Source organism: Lathyrus oleraceus, chromosome 3 (genome assembly GCF_024323335.1).
Source record: "Lathyrus oleraceus cultivar Zhongwan6 chromosome 3, CAAS_Psat_ZW6_1.0, whole genome shotgun sequence".
Taxonomy (NCBI): domain Eukaryota; kingdom Viridiplantae; phylum Streptophyta; class Magnoliopsida; order Fabales; family Fabaceae; genus Lathyrus; species Lathyrus oleraceus.
The window spans coordinates 115,857,343-115,880,630 of record NC_066581.1 but is presented as its reverse complement, the minus strand read 5'-3'; positions in this window follow the sequence as shown (position 1 = coordinate 115,880,630).

Sequence of the window (23,288 nt, the reverse complement as noted above, 5' to 3'; positions counted from 1 at the left end):
GGCATAGACATCAGAGTCGAAGTAGTTCGGACTGGGGAAACGACACATGCTCGCTAGGATATCGCATCCTATGCATACGTATCTTCTTGGACGAAAGAAGAATCAGAGCATTCGTAGCTCGGCTGACACGCACACAAACAAACACTGGCAAAGGCAAACATGGAGCCTGAACGCCAATCACTGGACTTACATCAGCATCCGAACCAAAACACACGCACACTGGAACCCAAATGCCACTCGATGGACTTACATCAGCTTCCAAGCACACAACAAGACAAAACAAAGACACGGGTGCCCGGAGAGATCTGCTCATCTCCTGCCTACGTACCTCATCTGGTATGAGGATCAGGGCGACGTAGTTCCCCTACGGAGGGAAAAAGGACTAGCCTAACCAGATAACAGAGGGAGACACAACACTAGGGAGACTACGACTCGAGCCTAGATGTTGTCATGCAAAATCAACCCTAAGTTAAGGTTTCTAGCTAACTGGCACAGGGAGCCAGCCTATCCTAGACATGACTCGCACAGGAAGCAAGCCACACACACACTTAACTTGCACAGGAAGCAAGCCAAGCAAACCTAACTTGCACAGGAAGCAAGTCTAAACTAACCCTAACTTGCACAGGAAGCAAGTCAAACAAACATACAAGCACAGGTAGCACACACTATATGCAAGCAATGGGCTCAAACAAGGTTAGGTTTTAGTCGAGGGGTCATATCAACCTCAACAAACAAACCTCTGGAACTGGGTAGATGTTGCTCTTAACCTTGACATTGAGAGCCAAGGTGAAGCAGATGAAAGGTGAGTGAAGATGAGACTTCACAGCTCTTATCCCTGGCCTGGGAGAGCTTAAGACAAGAATGTGTGGGTTCAGAAAGTGGGAACCCTTCTACACATTTGATATTGACTCAACTGTACGATTGTACAAGATCTTGGGTTTGTATCTGCAATGCATCAACACAGTGGTGTGAGCAAATCAGATGACACACTGAATAGCAGGGGATAGGTTGCATATCCCTTGGGTTCTGCCAATTGCCTCTTCACTTAGGAGGACTTTGACTCTATGCAAGGACAAAATTAAACAGTCACAAACATTGCCTCTTAAGGAGGACTTCAGACAGTTGCCTGGCCAAGTAACAGGCCAGGTCTTCCAGACTACATGAAGATTAGAAATATACCTCAATGCAAATTGCTTATACAAGCAAAGCAAAGCAAAAGTTCACAAGGAACTGAGCAACTAAAGTACCTGGAACCAGTCAGACAACATTAGTACACAAGTCAAAGTTAAATCAAAATGAAACAAAAGTCAACAGTCAACACAAGCTGATAAATGTGCAATGCACAAAGCTCAAGGCATGTGAGCCAAGCCACCTACAAAACAAACAAGTTAGTCAATGATATTCAAACAAGCTCAATCAAATAGAAATGGTCTCATTGGTCATTTGTTGGTCAACCTGAAAACATGAGCTCAAAGGTGAGTAACAGGACCACTAGGGCAAACCTAGGGTCAAAAGAGAATGAAAAAGTCAAAACAGCAAAGGGCAAGCATCCAAATCATGTTCAAACAATTAAGAAACACAACCAATTGGGTTCACATTCAAATCAATCACCATCATCATTTCATGAACAAATTAGGTCAAGGTATAGCAAACAGAAGCTCATAGAAGTCAACAGCAAGACTTAACTCAAAAGCAATCTCAAACATTTCCAAAAATCATCAAATAAATCAAGATCAATCACAACCCACAGCATGGTAAGCATGTCAAATTTCATCTCATTTGGACAAGTGGAAGGCAGTCAATGAAAATCAGAAAGGCAAGGCAATTTTGAACATGCTCAAAGAAGTCAACCAAACATGCATCAACTTAGAAAAATCATAAATCAGGGATGGTGTATGATAAATGAATGGGACTAAAACCATGGCAAAGATTAGGATGTCTAGTTATCTCATGTAAAATTTCATGTCCATCTAATAAAGTATGAGAATTTCACAAATGAAATGGGAACATGTGTCACAAAAAGTCAACATATGACTAAACAGGGGAGAAAATCTCAAACAATTAGGAAATGCCACAAATAAATCCAAGAAAATTCACATGTGAACTAGACATACAAGAGTAGGTTCATGCAAAAAATCAGATCAATTGGAGGTCAAGAAGTATGGTAATGAAAATCATGAAGTTGGACATCAATGGTGTGACACAAATTGTCACACCCTAATTCAAAAAAATCACAACTCACAAACCAGCAATGATAAATTCACAAACTCTACACCAAAATCACCATGAGTGTGTCTAGTTTAAGCACAAAAATTTGGGAGCCATTGGATAAAGTATCATCATTTCACAAATGTTTTGGCAAAGTGTACAAAATATGAGCACATGTCACAAACCCTAATACCAATTAAAATCCATTCATCAAAAAAATCTGGAAAAAATATGATAAAAAACTAGAGATTGTGATGAACATGATGCAAAAAATCCCATGAATTTTGGATTAAAATTGGATGCGCAATGATTTTTGTAAGTTGGTGATCAAAAATGGAATAAAATGAAAAACAACATGAATTTAATAGGTCATGTGCCACGACCGGTGGCATTTTTGTAAATATGGGGCAGCTTTAATGAAACGCTGCGTCGCGTTTACATGCGTGGCGAGCTACCATTGGCCACATGGCCTAGAAACGTGGAAAAACATGCAGGGCACGGTTTGGAAGATCAAACATGGTTTTGGCATGAAGAAAATTAGGGTTTTGGCCGTGTTCTTCATTTCAAAATTCCAGATTTCCAGCAAGAAAAAGTTGCAACCAAAATCAACAATCCACATACCATTGTGTTCATCTCTTAATGCTCATCAATATTCCAAGATCAATTTACCCTAATACGAACTAACGAGGATGAACCGAGCCAAAACAAATTCACACATCAAACTTCAATCCAACATAACTTTCAAAATAAACAACCATTTTCAATCATTCAAAGCGCAGTGTGATCAGGGAAAGGTGATCTACAAAGTGTGTATCATGGTTTTGGAAAAGGTGAGAGTCGAAATTTTACCAAGTTGGAAGAGCAATGTTGATACAGTCGTTATTTGGTGTTTTTGGCCTGAAACAGATGTCCCAAAGGTCTTCAAATGATGAATGATGAAGAAGGTTTGGCTTGAAATGGCTTGGTTTGGATGCAAACAACTTCTGCCATTGATGATGCTTTGCAAAAACAGTCCACAAAAAGCTCTTACAGTTGAAGAATGGTGGTTGAAATGAGCTTAAGATGATGCCTAGATGGTGAAACAACAATGTTTGCTCGTGGTCTTTTGAGGGTTTTTGACAGATTTTTGGAAAATGCAAGAAAATGGATTTTTGAGAGAATGAGATAACCAAGGTTTTTCTGTGATATCTTGTGGCTGCTTCTAGGGTTGCTTCTTGCAGAAAATAATCTCTAAATACTCTGTTTGATAGTACCAAGCATGGTCCATGAAATGGTGGGATAGATTTGGTGGGAAAATGTACTTTTGTCCAATTTTCAAGCAACTTGGCATGGGTGTATGTACTTGCGCGAATTTGGCCTCAAACAAGCTGCAAATAACATTCCAAGCAAGTTCCAATTGGCCAAAATGTTAGAAATTGCTTAATTCAAAACTTCAAATTTTCACTTCACTTGAAATTTAAACATGATAGGTTCAAAAGTGCCATTTTGATTGGTGAAGTTTTGGTACATGAAATTTACATTTTTGGAAAGAGGGGATCAAATGTGACTTGTAGGAAAAAACCCCACCAAAATTGGCCAAATGGTTTGAGAGATATGGCCTTTTGAAGTTCAAGAATTTCTGAAAATGATTTGATCATAACTTGCCAACCATACATGGGAATTGAGTGTTCTTGGACTTTTTGGAAATGGGAGAACAAGATATTCAACTTTCATGTTGGGCAAAAATTCATTTGAAGCTTGTATCATGATGTAAGTTTTAGGATCAAGACTTTCCATTTTTGGTAAGTTTCAGTTACAGGTCCAGTTTCCATTTTTGGAAATTTCTGATCTGGCTTCATATTCTTCCATGATGGTGTTTGACATGATATATGAGGCCTATATGGACATGAATAAGCTCTCTCAAACCAAATCCCATCATCAAATCACTGATTAAATGGACAGTTGACCAACAGTTGACTTTTAGGGTTTCTGACTGACTGTGCACTGACTGATGACTTCTGAACATCCAATCCTTGACCAAAACACTTCAAATGGACCTCCAAGTCATGTGAACATGTTGGACCAACCCTAGGGCCTTGGCTCCTTGAGAAATGCACTTGCTTGCTTGACTGACTGATCTCCTGACCAGTTTGACCTAATTTCTTGATTGGCTTGCACTTGAGGCAAATGGGACAATGCAATGCTATGCAGTGGACCATGTTATGCTATGACCTAATATGAGAATGTATGTACAATGATAGGTGCAAATTTGAGGTGTTACACTATTGCATAGGGAATGTTTCCTAATTCTATGTCCAAGGCTCAGACCAAATCCAACAGTCCACACAAACATTTTTATGGTTTTTGTTGTTTATAAAGTATTTTAAGGTCCTAAGACCACAAACACAAGCAAGATACACAAGCAAATATATACAATCACAATGTATGGCTCAAGTGAGAAAAGTGAAAATGACATAAACATAAACAAGTTAAATTATATTGAAATGGCAAATGAAATGGTAAATGACTTGAATTTAAATTGCATAAAGTAAATGACTTGAAATTAAAAGCAATAATAATAGAAGTTAGTCAAATGTTAGTTGATTAAATGTTAGTGGTGTTTTGCTTTTCAATTGTTTAAGTCATTCTTTAGATAACACTCAAACCTCTATTCACAAGCATGGATCCTTGAACCAAGACATCTTCCAAAGGAAGGAAAAAAGGCCAAGTTTCCACATAATACCATGAAAGGGGGGAGACTTACAATCTCACTTACTAGAATACTATGCCTTTAGGTCAAAATTTGGCGCTATGTTAAGCAATCGTAATTCAACTTATGTAGAAGTCACAACTATCTGAGGCCGAGCAATAGAAATTTTGGTGTTAATGCATGTTGGAGATACGGTATAGTGAACCATACTCCTAAAGCATACCACACTGAAAAAGAAAATTATCAAAGGATATACCTAATCTCATCCATACTTGTATTAGTTCATCTAACACAAAGTTATGGATGAACCAATTAGCCTTAGGATATTAAGACTTCATTGTTAATTAAAAGGGATATGGAAGAATGGATTAAAGATGAAGAGGGAGGGGAGATGAGAGAAACATAAATTGGTCATGGGAGGAATTTTATGAAATTAAAATCATTCATTCATTTTGGGATATGAAATGTACATTTCATCAATCCCCTAAATCCAATGATTTTAATCCAACAAAAGTCAAATCAACCTTGACCAAGACCCAAACATATAGTCAAACTTCACAAGTCAATAAAAATGGCTCAACATAATTTCTACAAAATTAATCAATTAAAACTCAAATTAGAATGCATTTAACTTAAATTATGTTTGATCAAAAACCTAAAACCTCTTCAAAACACCAAATAAATGGCCAATGGATTTATCCTAGGTCAAACAAGGTCAAAGGACCTTAGATAATTTTTTTATAATTTTGGAAAAAGTCAGAAGTATTTTTAAACAATTAAAAATATGCACACAAATAATTAAATCATGAAAAAGATCAAAATTAATCCAAAAAATAATTTTAATTCAGAAAATGAAAGAGGAAAATATTTGGAAGTATTTGGTGAAAGTCCCATATTTTGGGATAAAAAATGAAATTAATATGAATTAATCAAAATAAAAGCATTAAATGAAAAATAAAAAAAATCAAAAAAACAAGGGCCATCTGATCGTCCTCATTAATTGAGGTGGCAGATCAGATGGCCAGGAGTGCGCATTCCACATGTACACGACTCAAACACACTGTAGGCATGGTAATCACAATGGACGCGTGAGATTAGAACTTAAGACTCAGATCCTAGACAAGTCAACACACCACAATAGCCCTAGCACCAGTCATCTTCTCCGGTGAGCACCACTGGTCTAGTCCAAGCTCAGCTCAATGAAAATGAAAAATGAATACACTAATTTGAAGGAAAAATGCTCAGGAGCACGAATCTGGATCATGAACTGAGTTAGTTCGATTTGACCTCAAAGCAACTCAATCTTCTTCCCTACATTGATAGGACTTCAGAAAACCAAAAATCAACAAGAGTGGTGTAGAATTGAGGGAGAATCGAAGAGATGAAAATTCACCTTAAATGGAGGTTCAGATTGGCACGATCTTGCTTTCAATTATGCTTAGCCTTGCGTCAGATGCTTGTTGGAAGTGATTAGGATCAATGAAAGGTATGGACTCTTGGAGTTTCAATATCAAAACATATGGAGAATTGAAACTCGGTTTTCAAAGAAAATCTTCAAGCTTATCCTTCTATGGCGAGGGTTTGGGGTTGCAGGTTCAAAGCTTGGGCATGAGGTCCTCAATTCTGAGCAATGAGGGTTGTATTTAAAGGCCATGAGATTGATTTCCCCACATTTCCACTTTTGGAAAAATTGAGTAATTCCTTTGCATGATTGCATGGGCGTGTGATAGGCACATCAAGTGATGTAATCTAATCCAAAATTGAATGGAAGTCATGTTGAATTCATGTTGGAAGGCCATGCAATCATGTATGAAAAGTGGAAGTGGAAAACATCCAAATGTTCCTTCAATTTACCCCCATGCGTAAGTCCTTCATCCTTTGACCAAATGAGATGATCAATGACTTTTTGGAAAGGTGAGGTCAAGGGGAACAACTTTCGTGTTGAAAATGTTTTCATTTGAAGCTTGGATCATGACGAATTTTGAGGTGGAAGTTTTGGAAATGAAACATATTTGAAAATTTTCTAAGTCCCAAGTCAAATGTTCACTTCTTCCACCTTTAATAACTTTTTCTATAGACTTCAAATGATAAAAGTTCCTTCATAAAAGTTGTAGCTATTTCAAACATCTTCAATTTGGTCACATATTTGGCCTTATTTGGATCAGGCATGAAGGAGTTATGCATTTTATAAGTTGAGGAAAATCACTTGTTCAATGGTATTGGCCCAAAATGACCTATAATATTTCCTCTTGGAACATGCATTTGAAAGTTGAATTTGAACTTCCTACAAACATCAAAGATGCATTATACATCTTGAATTTAATCATGCAATTTGAATGGCTTTAATATCATAAAAATTGAGCAAGTTATGGTCTTGGGAAGTTGACCTCCAAAGTAGGGTTCAAACAAAATGACCTATAATCTTTCACCATAAAAAATGACTTTCAAAGCAACACTAGTTATTGAATTCAACATTAAAGTTGTTTTTAATGTCATTTTGAGTAACTTTTCTCTTGTAATCATTTTCATATGAAAAAAAGTGTAGGAGATAGGGTCTAGGGAACCCTAGTTTTGACTAGTTGACTTTCTCTGGTCAACCACCATGAACTACCTTGCTAGCTTGACATTCTATTGACTTTTGGGACTTATGGAGGATCATATATGTGTAGGACGATGTAATGTGAAGTATACCTTGAAATATTTAATCAATTGTTGAAGAAACGTGTTGAAGGAGTCACACAAGATACCTAGATGAATTAGGGTTTCCAAGGCAAACAAGCTCCAAACTCTTGATGATTTCTTGATCAAAATATTATGTGAAGTTAATGGGGATCCATATATGATGATTAAAGCCAATTTGAACCATTTCTTGATTGTGCTCCTTGCATTGAGGGTCTTAAACCCTAGATATGAGCTTGAAAGAGCATAGGTGAACATGCAAACTACCTACAAAAGCAACAAACTATACATATTTTTTGTATTTTGGTTAGTAGATAATAAAAAATGAAGTATGATACAATCAAATGTGCTTGGTGATCTCTCCCAATGCTCTGGAATGTACCTGAGAAATGATATGCATGCAGGGATTAGTTTTTTTTCTTCTTTTTTTTTCTCTTTTTTTTTCTTCTTTTTTTGTATCTTTTTTTTTATTGCGTTTCTTTTGAAAAATAAATATGCTATGATGCAAATGATGCAGACACGACTGGTTGGCTGTGTCTCTCAGAACACAGGATCAAAGCTTCGGCTTGAACTCGGAACCACAAATTCATCTGAAACCCAAAGTCATCTGAGACCCCAAAATTCTGAACCAATAGTCACCAACAGGATCACAAGTCACCAACAAGTCACCAACAAGTCACCAACTGTACCTGTAATAATGATCATTCCCTCCCCACTCACGGGTGTCGTCTAGGCCAGGGTAAGGTCGAGAGAAACGCAGCATAAATAACCTTTCGCAGAATATCATCATATACACACCCGAAGTATGTAACGATAATATCCCACCAGGGTCTGAACTGCTCGTGATATCAATGTTCCGCTAAGTGGCGCAATACCACCCGCTTCCCATGAATCACTCTATTCCTAAGTATCCTAGATTTCACTCATGGCCTGGGTATTGGGCCTTTTACCTCATGTAACTCCCACCCCAACAGAGAGAAACAGACAACCAGCCAGGTGAACAGATGAATATGAATGCAAACATTAATGCAAACATGAATGCAAACATGAATGCAAACAATAAATAAATGAATGCAATAAATAACAGCAAATAACAACCAAAGCCCTAACCTAGAGAGCGCTAGGAGAGACTCGCTCAGGGAAGATGGACCAGCAAGAGGTCAACTTCTCTATATCCCCAGCAGAGTCGCCAGCTGTCGCATTACGCGAAAAACCGGCGGGAAAAGAAGAACAACAGAGCCGCCACCGTGCGTTATTTATCCCAAAAGAGGGAAAGGAAACGCTCGAAGTAAACCTAGGAAAGAACATGGTCTCGCGACCAAAGAGGATGGGTTCGGGAGTCGGTTATGCGAAGGGAAGGTATTAGCACCCCTACGTATTCGTCGTACTCGACGGGATCCACGCACAATAGAAAGGAAATTGGTTGCTAAACACTGCTCAAACACACACACACACTGGCTGAAAGAGACACAAGAAACTGACTGAAACTGACTCGGCAGGATATCGTATCCTGGGCCTACTTAGTCTATCAGGCATAGACATCAGAGTCGAAGTAGTTCGGACTGGGGAAACGACACATGCTCGCTAGGATATCGCATCCTATGCATACGTATCTTCTTGGACGAAAGAAGAATCAGAGCATTCGTAGCTCGGCTGACACGCACACAAACAAACACTGGCAAAGGCAAACATGGAGCCTGAACGCCAATCACTGGACTTACATCAGCATCCGAACCAAAACACACGCACACTGGAACCCAAATGCCACTCGATGGACTTACATCAGCTTCCAAGCACACAACAAGACAAAACAAAGACACGGGTGCCCGGAGAGATCTGCTCATCTCCTGCCTACGTACCTCATCTGGTATGAGGATCAGGGCGACGTAGTTCCCCTACGGAGGGAAAAAGGACTAGCCTAACCAGATAACAGAGGGAGACACAACACTAGGGAGACTACGACTCGAGCCTAGATGTTGTCATGCAAAATCAACCCTAAGTTAAGGTTTCTAGCTAACTGGCACAGGGAGCCAGCCTATCCTAGACATGACTCGCACAGGAAGCAAGCCACACACACACTTAACTTGCACAGGAAGCAAGCCAAGCAAAACCTAACTTGCACAGGAAGCAAGTCTAAACTAACCCTAACTTGCACAGGAAGCAAGTCAAACAAACATACAAGCACAGGTAGCACACACTATATGCAAGCAATGGGCTCAAACAAGGTTAGGTTTTAGTCGAGGGGTCATATCAACCTCAACAAACAAACCTCTGGAACTGGGTAGATGTTGCTCTTAACCTTGACATTGAGAGCCAAGGTGAAGCAGATGAAAGGTGAGTGAAGATGAGACTTCACAGCTCTTATCCCTGGCCTGGGAGAGCTTAAGACAAGAATGTGTGGGTTCAGAAAGTGGGAACCCTTCTACACATTTGATATTGACTCAACTGTACGATTGTACAAGATCTTGGGTTTGTATCTGCAATGCATCAACACAGTGGTGTGAGCAAATCAGATGACACACTGAATAGCAGGGGATAGGTTGCATATCCCTTGGGTTCTGCCAATTGCCTCTTCACTTAGGAGGACTTTGACTCTATGCAAGGACAAAATTAAACAGTCACAAACATTGCCTCTTAAGGAGGACTTCAGACAGTTGCCTGGCCAAGTAACAGGCCAGGTCTTCCAGACTACATGAAGATTAGAAATATACCTCAATGCAAATTGCTTATACAAGCAAAGCAAAGCAAAAGTTCACAAGGAACTGAGCAACTAAAGTACCTGGAACCAGTCAGACAACATTAGTACACAAGTCAAAGTTAAATCAAAATGAAACAAAAGTCAACAGTCAACACAAGCTGATAAATGTGCAATGCACAAAGCTCAAGGCATGTGAGCCAAGCCACCTACAAAACAAACAAGTTAGTCAATGATATTCAAACAAGCTCAATCAAATAGAAATGGTCTCATTGGTCATTTGTTGGTCAACCTGAAAACATGAGCTCAAAGGTGAGTAACAGGACCACTAGGGCAAACCTAGGGTCAAAAGAGAATGAAAAAGTCAAAACAGCAAAGGGCAAGCATCCAAAATCATGTTCAAACAATTAAGAAACACAACCAATTGGGTTCACATTCAAATCAATCACCATCATCATTTCATGAACAAATTAGGTCAAGGTATAGCAAACAGAAGCTCATAGAAGTCAACAGCAAGACTTAACTCAAAAGCAATCTCAAACATTTCCAAAAATCATCAAATAAATCAAGATCAATCACAACCCACAGCATGGTAAGCATGTCAAATTTCATCTCATTTGGACAAGTGGAAGGCAGTCAATGAAAATCAGAAAGGCAAGGCAATTTTGAACATGCTCAAAGAAGTCAACCAAACATGCATCAACTTAGAAAAATCATAAATCAGGGATGGTGTATGATAAATGAATGGGACTAAAACCATGGCAAAGATTAGGATGTCTAGTTATCTCATGTAAAATTTCATGTCCATCTAATAAAGTATGAGAATTTCACAAATGAAATGGGAACATGTGTCACAAAAAGTCAACATATGACTAAACAGGGGAGAAAATCTCAAACAATTAGGAAATGCCACAAATAAATCCAAGAAAATTCACATGTGAACTAGACATACAAGAGTAGGTTCATGCAAAAAATCAGATCAATTGGAGGTCAAGAAGTATGGTAATGAAAATCATGAAGTTGGACATCAATGGTGTGACACAAATTGTCACACCCTAATTCAAAAAAATCACAACTCACAAACCAGCAATGATAAATTCACAAACTCTACACCAAAATCACCATGAGTGTGTCTAGTTTAAGCACAAAAAATTTGGGAGCCATTGGATAAAGTATCATCATTTCACAAATGTTTTGGCAAAGTGTACAAAATATGAGCACATGTCACAAACCCTAATACCAATTAAAATCCATTCATCAAAAAAATCTGGAAAAAATATGATAAAAAACTAGAGATTGTGATGAACATGATGCAAAAAATCCCATGAATTTTGGATTAAAATTGGATGCGCAATGATTTTTGTAAGTTGGTGATCAAAAATGGAATAAAATGAAAAACAACATGAATTTAATAGGTCATGTGCCACGACCGGTGGCATTTTTGTAAATATGGGGCAGCTTTAATGAAACGCTGCGTCGCGTTTACATGCGTGGCGAGCTACCATTGGCCACATGGCCTAGAAACGTGGAAAAACATGCAGGGCACGGTTTGGAAGATCAAACATGGTTTTGGCATGAAGAAAATTAGGGTTTTGGCCGTGTTCTTCATTTCAAAATTCCAGATTTCCAGCAAGAAAAAGTTGCAACCAAAATCAACAATCCACATACCATTGTGTTCATCTCTTAATGCTCATCAATATTCCAAGATCAATTTACCCTAATACGAACTAACGAGGATGAACCGAGCCAAAACAAATTCACACATCAAACTTCAATCCAACATAACTTTCAAAATAAACAACCATTTTCAATCATTCAAAGCGCAGTGTGATCAGGGAAAGGTGATCTACAAAGTGTGTATCATGGTTTTGGAAAAGGTGAGAGTCGAAATTTTACCAAGTTGGAAGAGCAATGTTGATACAGTCGTTATTTGGTGTTTTTGGCCTGAAACAGATGTCCCAAAGGTCTTCAAATGATGAATGATGAAGAAGGTTTGGCTTGAAATGGCTTGGTTTGGATGCAAACAACTTCTGCCATTGATGATGCTTTGCAAAAACAGTCCACAAAAAGCTCTTACAGTTGAAGAATGGTGGTTGAAATGAGCTTAAGATGATGCCTAGATGGTGAAACAACAATGTTTGCTCGTGGTCTTTTGAGGGTTTTTGACAGATTTTTGGAAAATGCAAGAAAATGGATTTTTGAGAGAATGAGATAACCAAGGTTTTTCTGTGATATCTTGTGGCTGCTTCTAGGGTTGCTTCTTGCAGAAAATAATCTCTAAATACTCTGTTTGATAGTACCAAGCATGGTCCATGAAATGGTGGGATAGATTTGGTGGGAAAATGTACTTTTGTCCAATTTTCAAGCAACTTGGCATGGGTGTATGTACTTGCGCGAATTTGGCCTCAAACAAGCTGCAAATAACATTCCAAGCAAGTTCCAATTGGCCAAAATGTTAGAAATTGCTTAATTCAAAACTTCAAATTTTCACTTCACTTGAAATTTAAACATGATAGGTTCAAAAGTGCCATTTTGATTGGTGAAGTTTTGGTACATGAAATTTACATTTTTGGAAAGAGGGGATCAAATGTGACTTGTAGGAAAAAACCCCACCAAAATTGGCCAAATGGTTTGAGAGATATGGCCTTTTGAAGTTCAAGAATTTCTGAAAATGATTTGATCATAACTTGCCAACCATACATGGGAATTGAGTGTTCTTGGACTTTTTGGAAATGGGAGAACAAGATATTCAACTTTCATGTTGGGCAAAAATTCATTTGAAGCTTGTATCATGATGTAAGTTTTAGGATCAAGACTTTCCATTTTTGGTAAGTTTCAGTTACAGGTCCAGTTTCCATTTTTGGAAATTTCTGATCTGGCTTCATATTCTTCCATGATGGTGTTTGACATGATATATGAGGCCTATATGGACATGAATAAGCTCTCTCAAACCAAATCCCATCATCAAATCACTGATTAAATGGACAGTTGACCAACAGTTGACTTTTAGGGTTTCTGACTGACTGTGCACTGACTGATGACTTCTGAACATCCAATCCTTGACCAAAACACTTCAAATGGACCTCCAAGTCATGTGAACATGTTGGACCAACCCTAGGGCCTTGGCTCCTTGAGAAATGCACTTGCTTGCTTGACTGACTGATCTCCTGACCAGTTTGACCTAATTTCTTGATTGGCTTGCACTTGAGGCAAATGGGACAATGCAATGCTATGCAGTGGACCATGTTATGCTATGACCTAATATGAGAATGTATGTACAATGATAGGTGCAAATTTGAGGTGTTACACTATTGCATAGGGAATGTTTCCTAATTCTATGTCCAAGGCTCAGACCAAATCCAACAGTCCACACAAACATTTTTATGGTTTTTGTTGTTTATAAAGTATTTTAAGGTCCTAAGACCACAAACACAAGCAAGATACACAAGCAAATATATACAATCACAATGTATGGCTCAAGTGAGAAAAGTGAAAATGACATAAACATAAACAAGTTAAATTATATTGAAATGGCAAATGAAATGGTAAATGACTTGAATTTAAATTGCATAAAGTAAATGACTTGAAATTAAAAGCAATAATAATAGAAGTTAGTCAAATGTTAGTTGATTAAATGTTAGTGGTGTTTTGCTTTTCAATTGTTTAAGTCATTCTTTAGATAACACTCAAACCTCTATTCACAAGCATGGATCCTTGAACCAAGACATCTTCCAAAGGAAGGAAAAAAGGCCAAGTTTCCACATAATACCATGAAAGGGGGGAGACTTACAATCTCACTTACTAGAATACTATGCCTTTAGGTCAAAATTTGGCGCTATGTTAAGCAATCGTAATTCAACTTATGTAGAAGTCACAACTATCTGAGGCCGAGCAATAGAAATTTTGGTGTTAATGCATGTTGGAGATACGGTATAGTGAACCATACTCCTAAAGCATACCACACTGAAAAAGAAAATTATCAAAGGATATACCTAATCTCATCCATACTTGTATTAGTTCATCTAACACAAAGTTATGGATGAACCAATTAGCCTTAGGATATTAAGACTTCATTGTTAATTAAAAGGGATATGGAAGAATGGATTAAAGATGAAGAGGGAGGGGAGATGAGAGAAACATAAATTGGTCATGGGAGGAATTTTATGAAATTAAAATCATTCATTCATTTTGGGATATGAAATGTACATTTCATCAATCCCCTAAATCCAATGATTTTAATCCAACAAAAGTCAAATCAACCTTGACCAAGACCCAAACATATAGTCAAACTTCACAAGTCAATAAAAATGGCTCAACATAATTTCTACAAAATTAATCAATTAAAACTCAAATTAGAATGCATTTAACTTAAATTATGTTTGATCAAAAACCTAAAACCTCTTCAAAACACCAAATAAATGGCCAATGGATTTATCCTAGGTCAAACAAGGTCAAAGGACCTTAGATAATTTTTTTTATAATTTTGGAAAAAGTCAGAAGTATTTTTAAACAATTAAAAATATGCACACAAATAATTAAATCATGAAAAAGATCAAAATTAATCCAAAAAATAATTTTAATTCAGAAAATGAAAGAGGAAAATATTTGGAAGTATTTGGTGAAAGTCCCATATTTTTGGGATAAAAAATGAAATTAATATGAATTAATCAAAATAAAAGCATTAAATGAAAAATAAAAAAAATCAAAAAAACAAGGGCCATCTGATCGTCCTCATTAATTGAGGTGGCAGATCAGATGGCCAGGAGTGCGCATTCCACATGTACACGACTCAAACACACTGTAGGCATGGTAATCACAATGGACGCGTGAGATTAGAACTTAAGACTCAGATCCTAGACAAGTCAACACACCACAATAGCCCTAGCACCAGTCATCTTCTCCGGTGAGCACCACTGGTCTAGTCCAAGCTCAGCTCAATGAAAATGAAAAATGAATACACTAATTTGAAGGAAAAATGCTCAGGAGCACGAATCTGGATCATGAACTGAGTTAGTTCGATTTGACCTCAAAGCAACTCAATCTTCTTCCCTACATTGATAGGACTTCAGAAAACCAAAAATCAACAAGAGTGGTGTAGAATTGAGGGAGAATCGAAGAGATGAAAATTCACCTTAAATGGAGGTTCAGATTGGCACGATCTTGCTTTCAATTATGCTTAGCCTTGCGTCAGATGCTTGTTGGAAGTGATTAGGATCAATGAAAGGTATGGACTCTTGGAGTTTCAATATCAAAACATATGGAGAATTGAAACTCGGTTTTCAAAGAAAATCTTCAAGCTTATCCTTCTATGGCGAGGGTTTGGGGTTGCAGGTTCAAAGCTTGGGCATGAGGTCCTCAATTCTGAGCAATGAGGGTTGTATTTAAAGGCCATGAGATTGATTTCCCCACATTTCCACTTTTGGAAAAATTGAGTAATTCCTTTGCATGATTGCATGGGCGTGTGATAGGCACATCAAGTGATGTAATCTAATCCAAAATTGAATGGAAGTCATGTTGAATTCATGTTGGAAGGCCATGCAATCATGTATGAAAAGTGGAAGTGGAAAACATCCAAATGTTCCTTCAATTTACCCCCATGCGTAAGTCCTTCATCCTTTGACCAAATGAGATGATCAATGACTTTTTGGAAAGGTGAGGTCAAGGGGAACAACTTTCGTGTTGAAAATGTTTTCATTTGAAGCTTGGATCATGACGAATTTTGAGGTGGAAGTTTTGGAAATGAAACATATTTGAAAATTTTCTAAGTCCCAAGTCAAATGTTCACTTCTTCCACCTTTAATAACTTTTTCTATAGACTTCAAATGATAAAAGTTCCTTCATAAAAGTTGTAGCTATTTCAAACATCTTCAATTTGGTCACATATTTGGCCTTATTTGGATCAGGCATGAAGGAGTTATGCATTTTATAAGTTGAGGAAAATCACTTGTTCAATGGTATTGGCCCAAAATGACCTATAATATTTCCTCTTGGAACATGCATTTGAAAGTTGAATTTGAACTTCCTACAAACATCAAAGATGCATTATACATCTTGAATTTAATCATGCAATTTGAATGGCTTTAATATCATAAAAATTGAGCAAGTTATGGTCTTGGGAAGTTGACCTCCAAAGTAGGGTTCAAACAAAATGACCTATAATCTTTCACCATAAAAAATGACTTTCAAAGCAACACTAGTTATTGAATTCAACATTAAAGTTGTTTTTAATGTCATTTTGAGTAACTTTTCTCTTGTAATCATTTTCATATGAAAAAAAGTGTAGGAGATAGGGTCTAGGGAACCCTAGTTTTGACTAGTTGACTTTCTCTGGTCAACCACCATGAACTACCTTGCTAGCTTGACATTCTATTGACTTTTGGGACTTATGGAGGATCATATATGTGTAGGACGATGTAATGTGAAGTATACCTTGAAATATTTAATCAATTGTTGAAGAAACGTGTTGAAGGAGTCACACAAGATACCTAGATGAATTAGGGTTTCCAAGGCAAACAAGCTCCAAACTCTTGATGATTTCTTGATCAAAATATTATGTGAAGTTAATGGGGATCCATATATGATGATTAAAGCCAATTTGAACCATTTCTTGATTGTGCTCCTTGCATTGAGGGTCTTAAACCCTAGATATGAGCTTGAAAGAGCATAGGTGAACATGCAAACTACCTACAAAAGCAACAAACTATACATATTTTTTGTATTTTGGTTAGTAGATAATAAAAAATGAAGTATGATACAATCAAATGTGCTTGGTGATCTCTCCCAATGCTCTGGAATGTACCTGAGAAATGATATGCATGCAGGGATTAGTTTTTTTTCTTCTTTTTTTTTCTCTTTTTTTTTTCTTCTTTTTTTGTATCTTTTTTTTTATTGCGTTTCTTTTGAAAAATAAATATGCTATGATGCAAATGATGCAGACACGACTGGTTGGCTGTGTCTCTCAGAACACAGGATCAAAGCTTCGGCTTGAACTCGGAACCACAAATTCATCTGAAACCCAAAGTCATCTGAGACCCCAAAATTCTGAACCAATAGTCACCAACAGGATCACAAGTCACCAACAAGTCACCAACAAGTCACCAACTGTACCTGTAATAATGATCATTCCCTCCCCACTCACGGGTGTCGTCTAGGCCAGGGTAAGGTCGAGAGAAACGCAGCATAAATAACCTTTCGCAGAATATCATCATATACACACCCGAAGTATGTAACGATAATATCCCACCAGGGTCTGAACTGCTCGTGATATCAATGTTCCGCTAAGTGGCGCAATACCACCCGCTTCCCATGAATCACTCTATTCCTAAGTATCCTAGATTTCACTCATGGCCTGGGTATTGGGCCTTTTACCTCATGTAACTCCCACCCCAACAGAGAGAAACAGACAACCAGCCAGGTGAACAGATGAATATGAATGCAAACATTAATGCAAACATGAATGCAAACATGAATGCAAACAATAAATAAATGAATGCAATAAATAACAGCAAATAACAACCAAAGCCCTAACCTAGAGAGCGCTAGGAGAGACTCGCTCAGGGAAGATGGACCAGCAAGAGGTCAACTTCTCTATATCCCCAGCAGAGTCGCCAGCTGTCGCATTACGCGAAAAACCGGCGGGAAAAGAAGAACAACAGAGCCGCCACCGTGCGTTATTTATCCCAAAAGAGGGAAAGGAAACGCTCGAAGTAAACCTAGGAAAGAACATGGTCTCGCGACCAAAGAGGATGGGTTCGGGAGTCGGTTATGCGAAGGGAAGGTATTAGCACCCCTACGTATTCGTCGTACTCGACGGGATCCACGCACAATAGAAAGGAAATTGGTTGCTAAACACTGCTCAAACACACACACACACTGGCTGAAAGAGACACAAGAAACTGACTGAAACTGACTCGGCAGGATATCGTATCCTGGGCCTACTTAGTCTATCAGGCATAGACATCAGAGTCGAAGTAGTTCGGACTGGGGAAACGACACATGCTCGCTAGGATATCGCATCCTATGCATACGTATCTTCTTGGACGAAAGAAGAATCAGAGCATTCGTAGCTCGGCTGACACGCACACAAACAAACACTGGCAAAGGCAAACATGGAGCCTGAACGCCAATCACTGGACTTACATCAGCATCCGAACCAAAACACACGCACACTGGAACCCAAATGCCACTCGATGGACTTACATCAGCTTCCAAGCACACAACAAGACAAAACAAAGACACGGGTGCCCGGAGAGATCTGCTCATCTCCTGCCTACGTACCTCATCTGGTATGAGGATCAGGGCGACGTAGTTCCCCTACGGAGGGAAAAAGGACTAGCCTAACCAGATAACAGAGGGAGACACAACACTAGGGAGACTACGACTCGAGCCTAGATGTTGTCATGCAAAATCAACCCTAAGTTAAGGTTTCTAGCTAACTGGCACAGGGAGCCAGCCTATCCTAGACATGACTCGCACAGGAAGCAAGCCACACACACACTTAACTTGCACAGGAAGCAAGCCAAGCAAAACCTAACTTGCACAGGAAGCAAGTCTAAACTAACCCTAACTTGCACAGGAAGCAAGTCAAACAAACATACAAGCACAGGTAGCACACACTATATGCAAGCAATGGGCTCAAACAAGGTTAGGTTTTAGTCGAGGGGTCATATCAACCTCAACAAACAAACCTCTGGAACTGGGTAGATGTTGCTCTTAACCTTGACATTGAGAGCCAAGGTGAAGCAGATGAAAGGTGAGTGAAGATGAGACTTCACAGCTCTTATCCCTGGCCTGGGAGAGCTTAAGACAAGAATGTGTGGGTTCAGAAAGTGGGAACCCTTCTACACATTTGATATTGACTCAACTGTACGATTGTACAAGATCTTGGGTTTGTATCTGCAATGCATCAACACAGTGGTGTGAGCAAATCAGATGACACACTGAATAGCAGGGGATAGGTTGCATATCCCTTGGGTTCTGCCAATTGCCTCTTCACTTAGGAGGACTTTGACTCTATGCAAGGACAAAATTAAACAGTCACAAACATTGCCTCTTAAGGAGGACTTCAGACAGTTGCCTGGCCAAGTAACAGGCCAGGTCTTCCAGACTACATGAAGATTAGAAATATACCTCAATGCAAATTGCTTATACAAGCAAAGCAAAGCAAAAGTTCACAAGGAACTGAGCAACTAAAGTACCTGGAACCAGTCAGACAACATTAGTACACAAGTCAAAGTTAAATCAAAATGAAACAAAAGTCAACAGTCAACACAAGCTGATAAATGTGCAATGCACAAAGCTCAAGGCATGTGAGCCAAGCCACCTACAAAACAAACAAGTTAGTCAATGATATTCAAACAAGCTCAATCAAATAGAAATGGTCTCATTGGTCATTTGTTGGTCAACCTGAAAACATGAGCTCAAAGGTGAGTAACAGGACCACTAGGGCAAACCTAGGGTCAAAAGAGAATGAAAAAGTCAAAACAGCAAAGGGCAAGCATCCAAAATCATGTTCAAACAATTAAGAAACACAACCAATTGGGTTCACATTCAAATCAATCACCATCATCATTTCATGAACAAATTAGGTCAAGGTATAGCAAACAGAAGCTCATAGAAGTCAACAGCAAGACTTAACTCAAAAGCAATCTCAAACATTTCCAAAAATCATCAAATAAATCAAGATCAATCACAACCCACAGCATGGTAAGCATGTCAAATTTCATCTCATTTGGACAAGTGGAAGGCAGTCAATGAAAATCAGAAAGGCAAGGCAATTTTGAACATGCTCAAAGAAGTCAACCAAACATGCATCAACTTAGAAAAATCATAAATCAGGGATGGTGTATGATAAATGAATGGGACTAAAACCATGGCAAAGATTAGGATGTCTAGTTATCTCATGTAAAATTTCATGTCCATCTAATAAAGTATGAGAATTTCACAAATGAAATGGGAACATGTGTCACAAAAAGTCAACATATGACTAAACAGGGGAGAAAATCTCAAACAATTAGGAAATGCCACAAATAAATCCAAGAAAATTCACATGTGAACTAGACATACAAGAGTAGGTTCATGCAAAAAATCAGATCAATTGGAGGTCAAGAAGTATGGTAATGAAAATCATGAAGTTGGACATCAATGGTGTGACACAAATTGTCACACCCTAATTCAAAAAAATCACAACTCACAAACCAGCAATGATAAATTCACAAACTCTACACCAAAATCACCATGAGTGTGTCTAGTTTAAGCACAAAAAATTTGGGAGCCATTGGATAAAGTATCATCATTTCACAAATGTTTTGGCAAAGTGTACAAAATATGAGCACATGTCACAAACCCTAATACCAATTAAAATCCATTCATCAAAAAAATCTGGAAAAAATATGATAAAAAACTAGAGATTGTGATGAACATGATGCAAAAAATCCCATGAATTTTGGATTAAAATTGGATGCGCAATGATTTTTGTAAGTTGGTGATCAAAAATGGAATAAAATGAAAAACAACATGAATTTAATAGGTCATGTGCCACGACCGGTGGCATTTTTGTAAATATGGGGCAGCTTTAATGAAACGCTGCGTCGCGTTTACATGCGTGGCGAGCTACCATTGGCCACATGGCCTAGAAACGTGGAAAAACATGCAGGGCACGGTTTGGAAGATCAAACATGGTTTTGGCATGAAGAAAATTAGGGTTTTGGCCGTGTTCTTCATTTCAAAATTCCAGATTTCCAGCAAGAAAAAGTTGCAACCAAAATCAACAATCCACATACCATTGTGTTCATCTCTTAATGCTCATCAATATTCCAAGATCAATTTACCCTAATACGAACTAACGAGGATGAACCGAGCCAAAACAAATTCACACATCAAACTTCAATCCAACATAACTTTCAAAATAAACAACCATTTTCAATCATTCAAAGCGCAGTGTGATCAGGGAAAGGTGATCTACAAAGTGTGTATCATGGTTTTGGAAAAGGTGAGAGTCGAAATTTTACCAAGTTGGAAGAGCAATGTTGATACAGTCGTTATTTGGTGTTTTTGGCCTGAAACAGATGTCCCAAAGGTCTTCAAATGATGAATGATGAAGAAGGTTTGGCTTGAAATGGCTTGGTTTGGATGCAAACAACTTCTGCCATTGATGATGCTTTGCAAAAACAGTCCACAAAAAGCTCTTACAGTTGAAGAATGGTGGTTGAAATGAGCTTAAGATGATGCCTAGATGGTGAAACAACAATGTTTGCTCGTGGTCTTTTGAGGGTTTTTGACAGATTTTTGGAAAATGCAAGAAAATGGATTTTTGAGAGAATGAGATAACCAAGGTTTTTCTGTGATATCTTGTGGCTGCTTCTAGGGTTGCTTCTTGCAGAAAATAATCTCTAAATACTCTGTTTGATAGTACCAAGCATGGTCCATGAAATGGTGGGATAGATTTGGTGGGAAAATGTACTTTTGTCCAATTTTCAAGCAACTTGGCATGGGTGTATGTACTTGCGCGAATTTGGCCTCAAACAAGCTGCAAATAACATTCCAAGCAAGTTCCAATTGGCCAAAATGTTAGAAATTGCTTAATTCAAAACTTCAAATTTTCACTTCACTTGAAATTTAAACATGATAGGTTCAAAAGTGCCATTTTGATTGGTGAAGTTTTGGTACATGAAATTTACATTTTTGGAAAGAGGGGATCAAATGTGACTTGTAGGAAAAAACCCCACCAAAATTGGCCAAATGGTTTGAGAGATATGGCCTTTTGAAGTTCAAGAATTTCTGAAAATGATTTGATCATAACTTGCCAACCATACATGGGAATTGAGTGTTCTTGGACTTTTTGGAAATGGGAGAACAAGATATTCAACTTTCATGTTGGGCAAAAATTCATTTGAAGCTTGTATCATGATGTAAGTTTTAGGATCAAGACTTTCCATTTTTGGTAAGTTTCAGTTACAGGTCCAGTTTCCATTTTTGGAAATTTCTGATCTGGCTTCATATTCTTCCATGATGGTGTTTGACATGATATATGAGGCCTATATGGACATGAATAAGCTCTCTCAAACCAAATCCCATCATCAAATCACTGATTAAATGGACAGTTGACCAACAGTTGACTTTTAGGGTTTCTGACTGACTGTGCACTGACTGATGACTTCTGAACATCCAATCCTTGACCAAAACACTTCAAATGGACCTCCAAGTCATGTGAACATGTTGGACCAACCCTAGGGCCTTGGCTCCTTGAGAAATGCACTTGCTTGCTTGACTGACTGATCTCCTGACCAGTTTGACCTAATTTCTTGATTGGCTTGCACTTGAGGCAAATGGGACAATGCAATGCTATGCAGTGGACCATGTTATGCTATGACCTAATATGAGAATGTATGTACAATGATAGGTGCAAATTTGAGGTGTTACACTATTGCATAGGGAATGTTTCCTAATTCTATGTCCAAGGCTCAGACCAAATCCAACAGTCCACACAAACATTTTTATGGTTTTTGTTGTTTATAAAGTATTTTAAGGTCCTAAGACCACAAACACAAGCAAGATACACAAGCAAATATATACAATCACAATGTATGGCTCAAGTGAGAAAAGTGAAAATGACATAAACATAAACAAGTTAAATTATATTGAAATGGCAAATGAAATGGTAAATGACTTGAATTTAAATTGCATAAAGTAAATGACTTGAAATTAAAAGCAATAATAATAGAAGTTAGTCAAATGTTAGTTGATTAAATGTTAGTGGTGTTTTGCTTTTCAATTGTTTAAGTCATTCTTTAGATAACACTCAAACCTCTATTCACAAGCATGGATCCTTGAACCAAGACATCTTCCAAAGGAAGGAAAAAAGGCCAAGTTTCCACATAATACCATGAAAGGGGGGAGACTTACAATCTCACTTACTAGAATACTATGCCTTTAGGTCAAAATTTGGCGCTATGTTAAGCAATCGTAATTCAACTTATGTAGAAGTCACAACTATCTGAGGCCGAGCAATAGAAATTT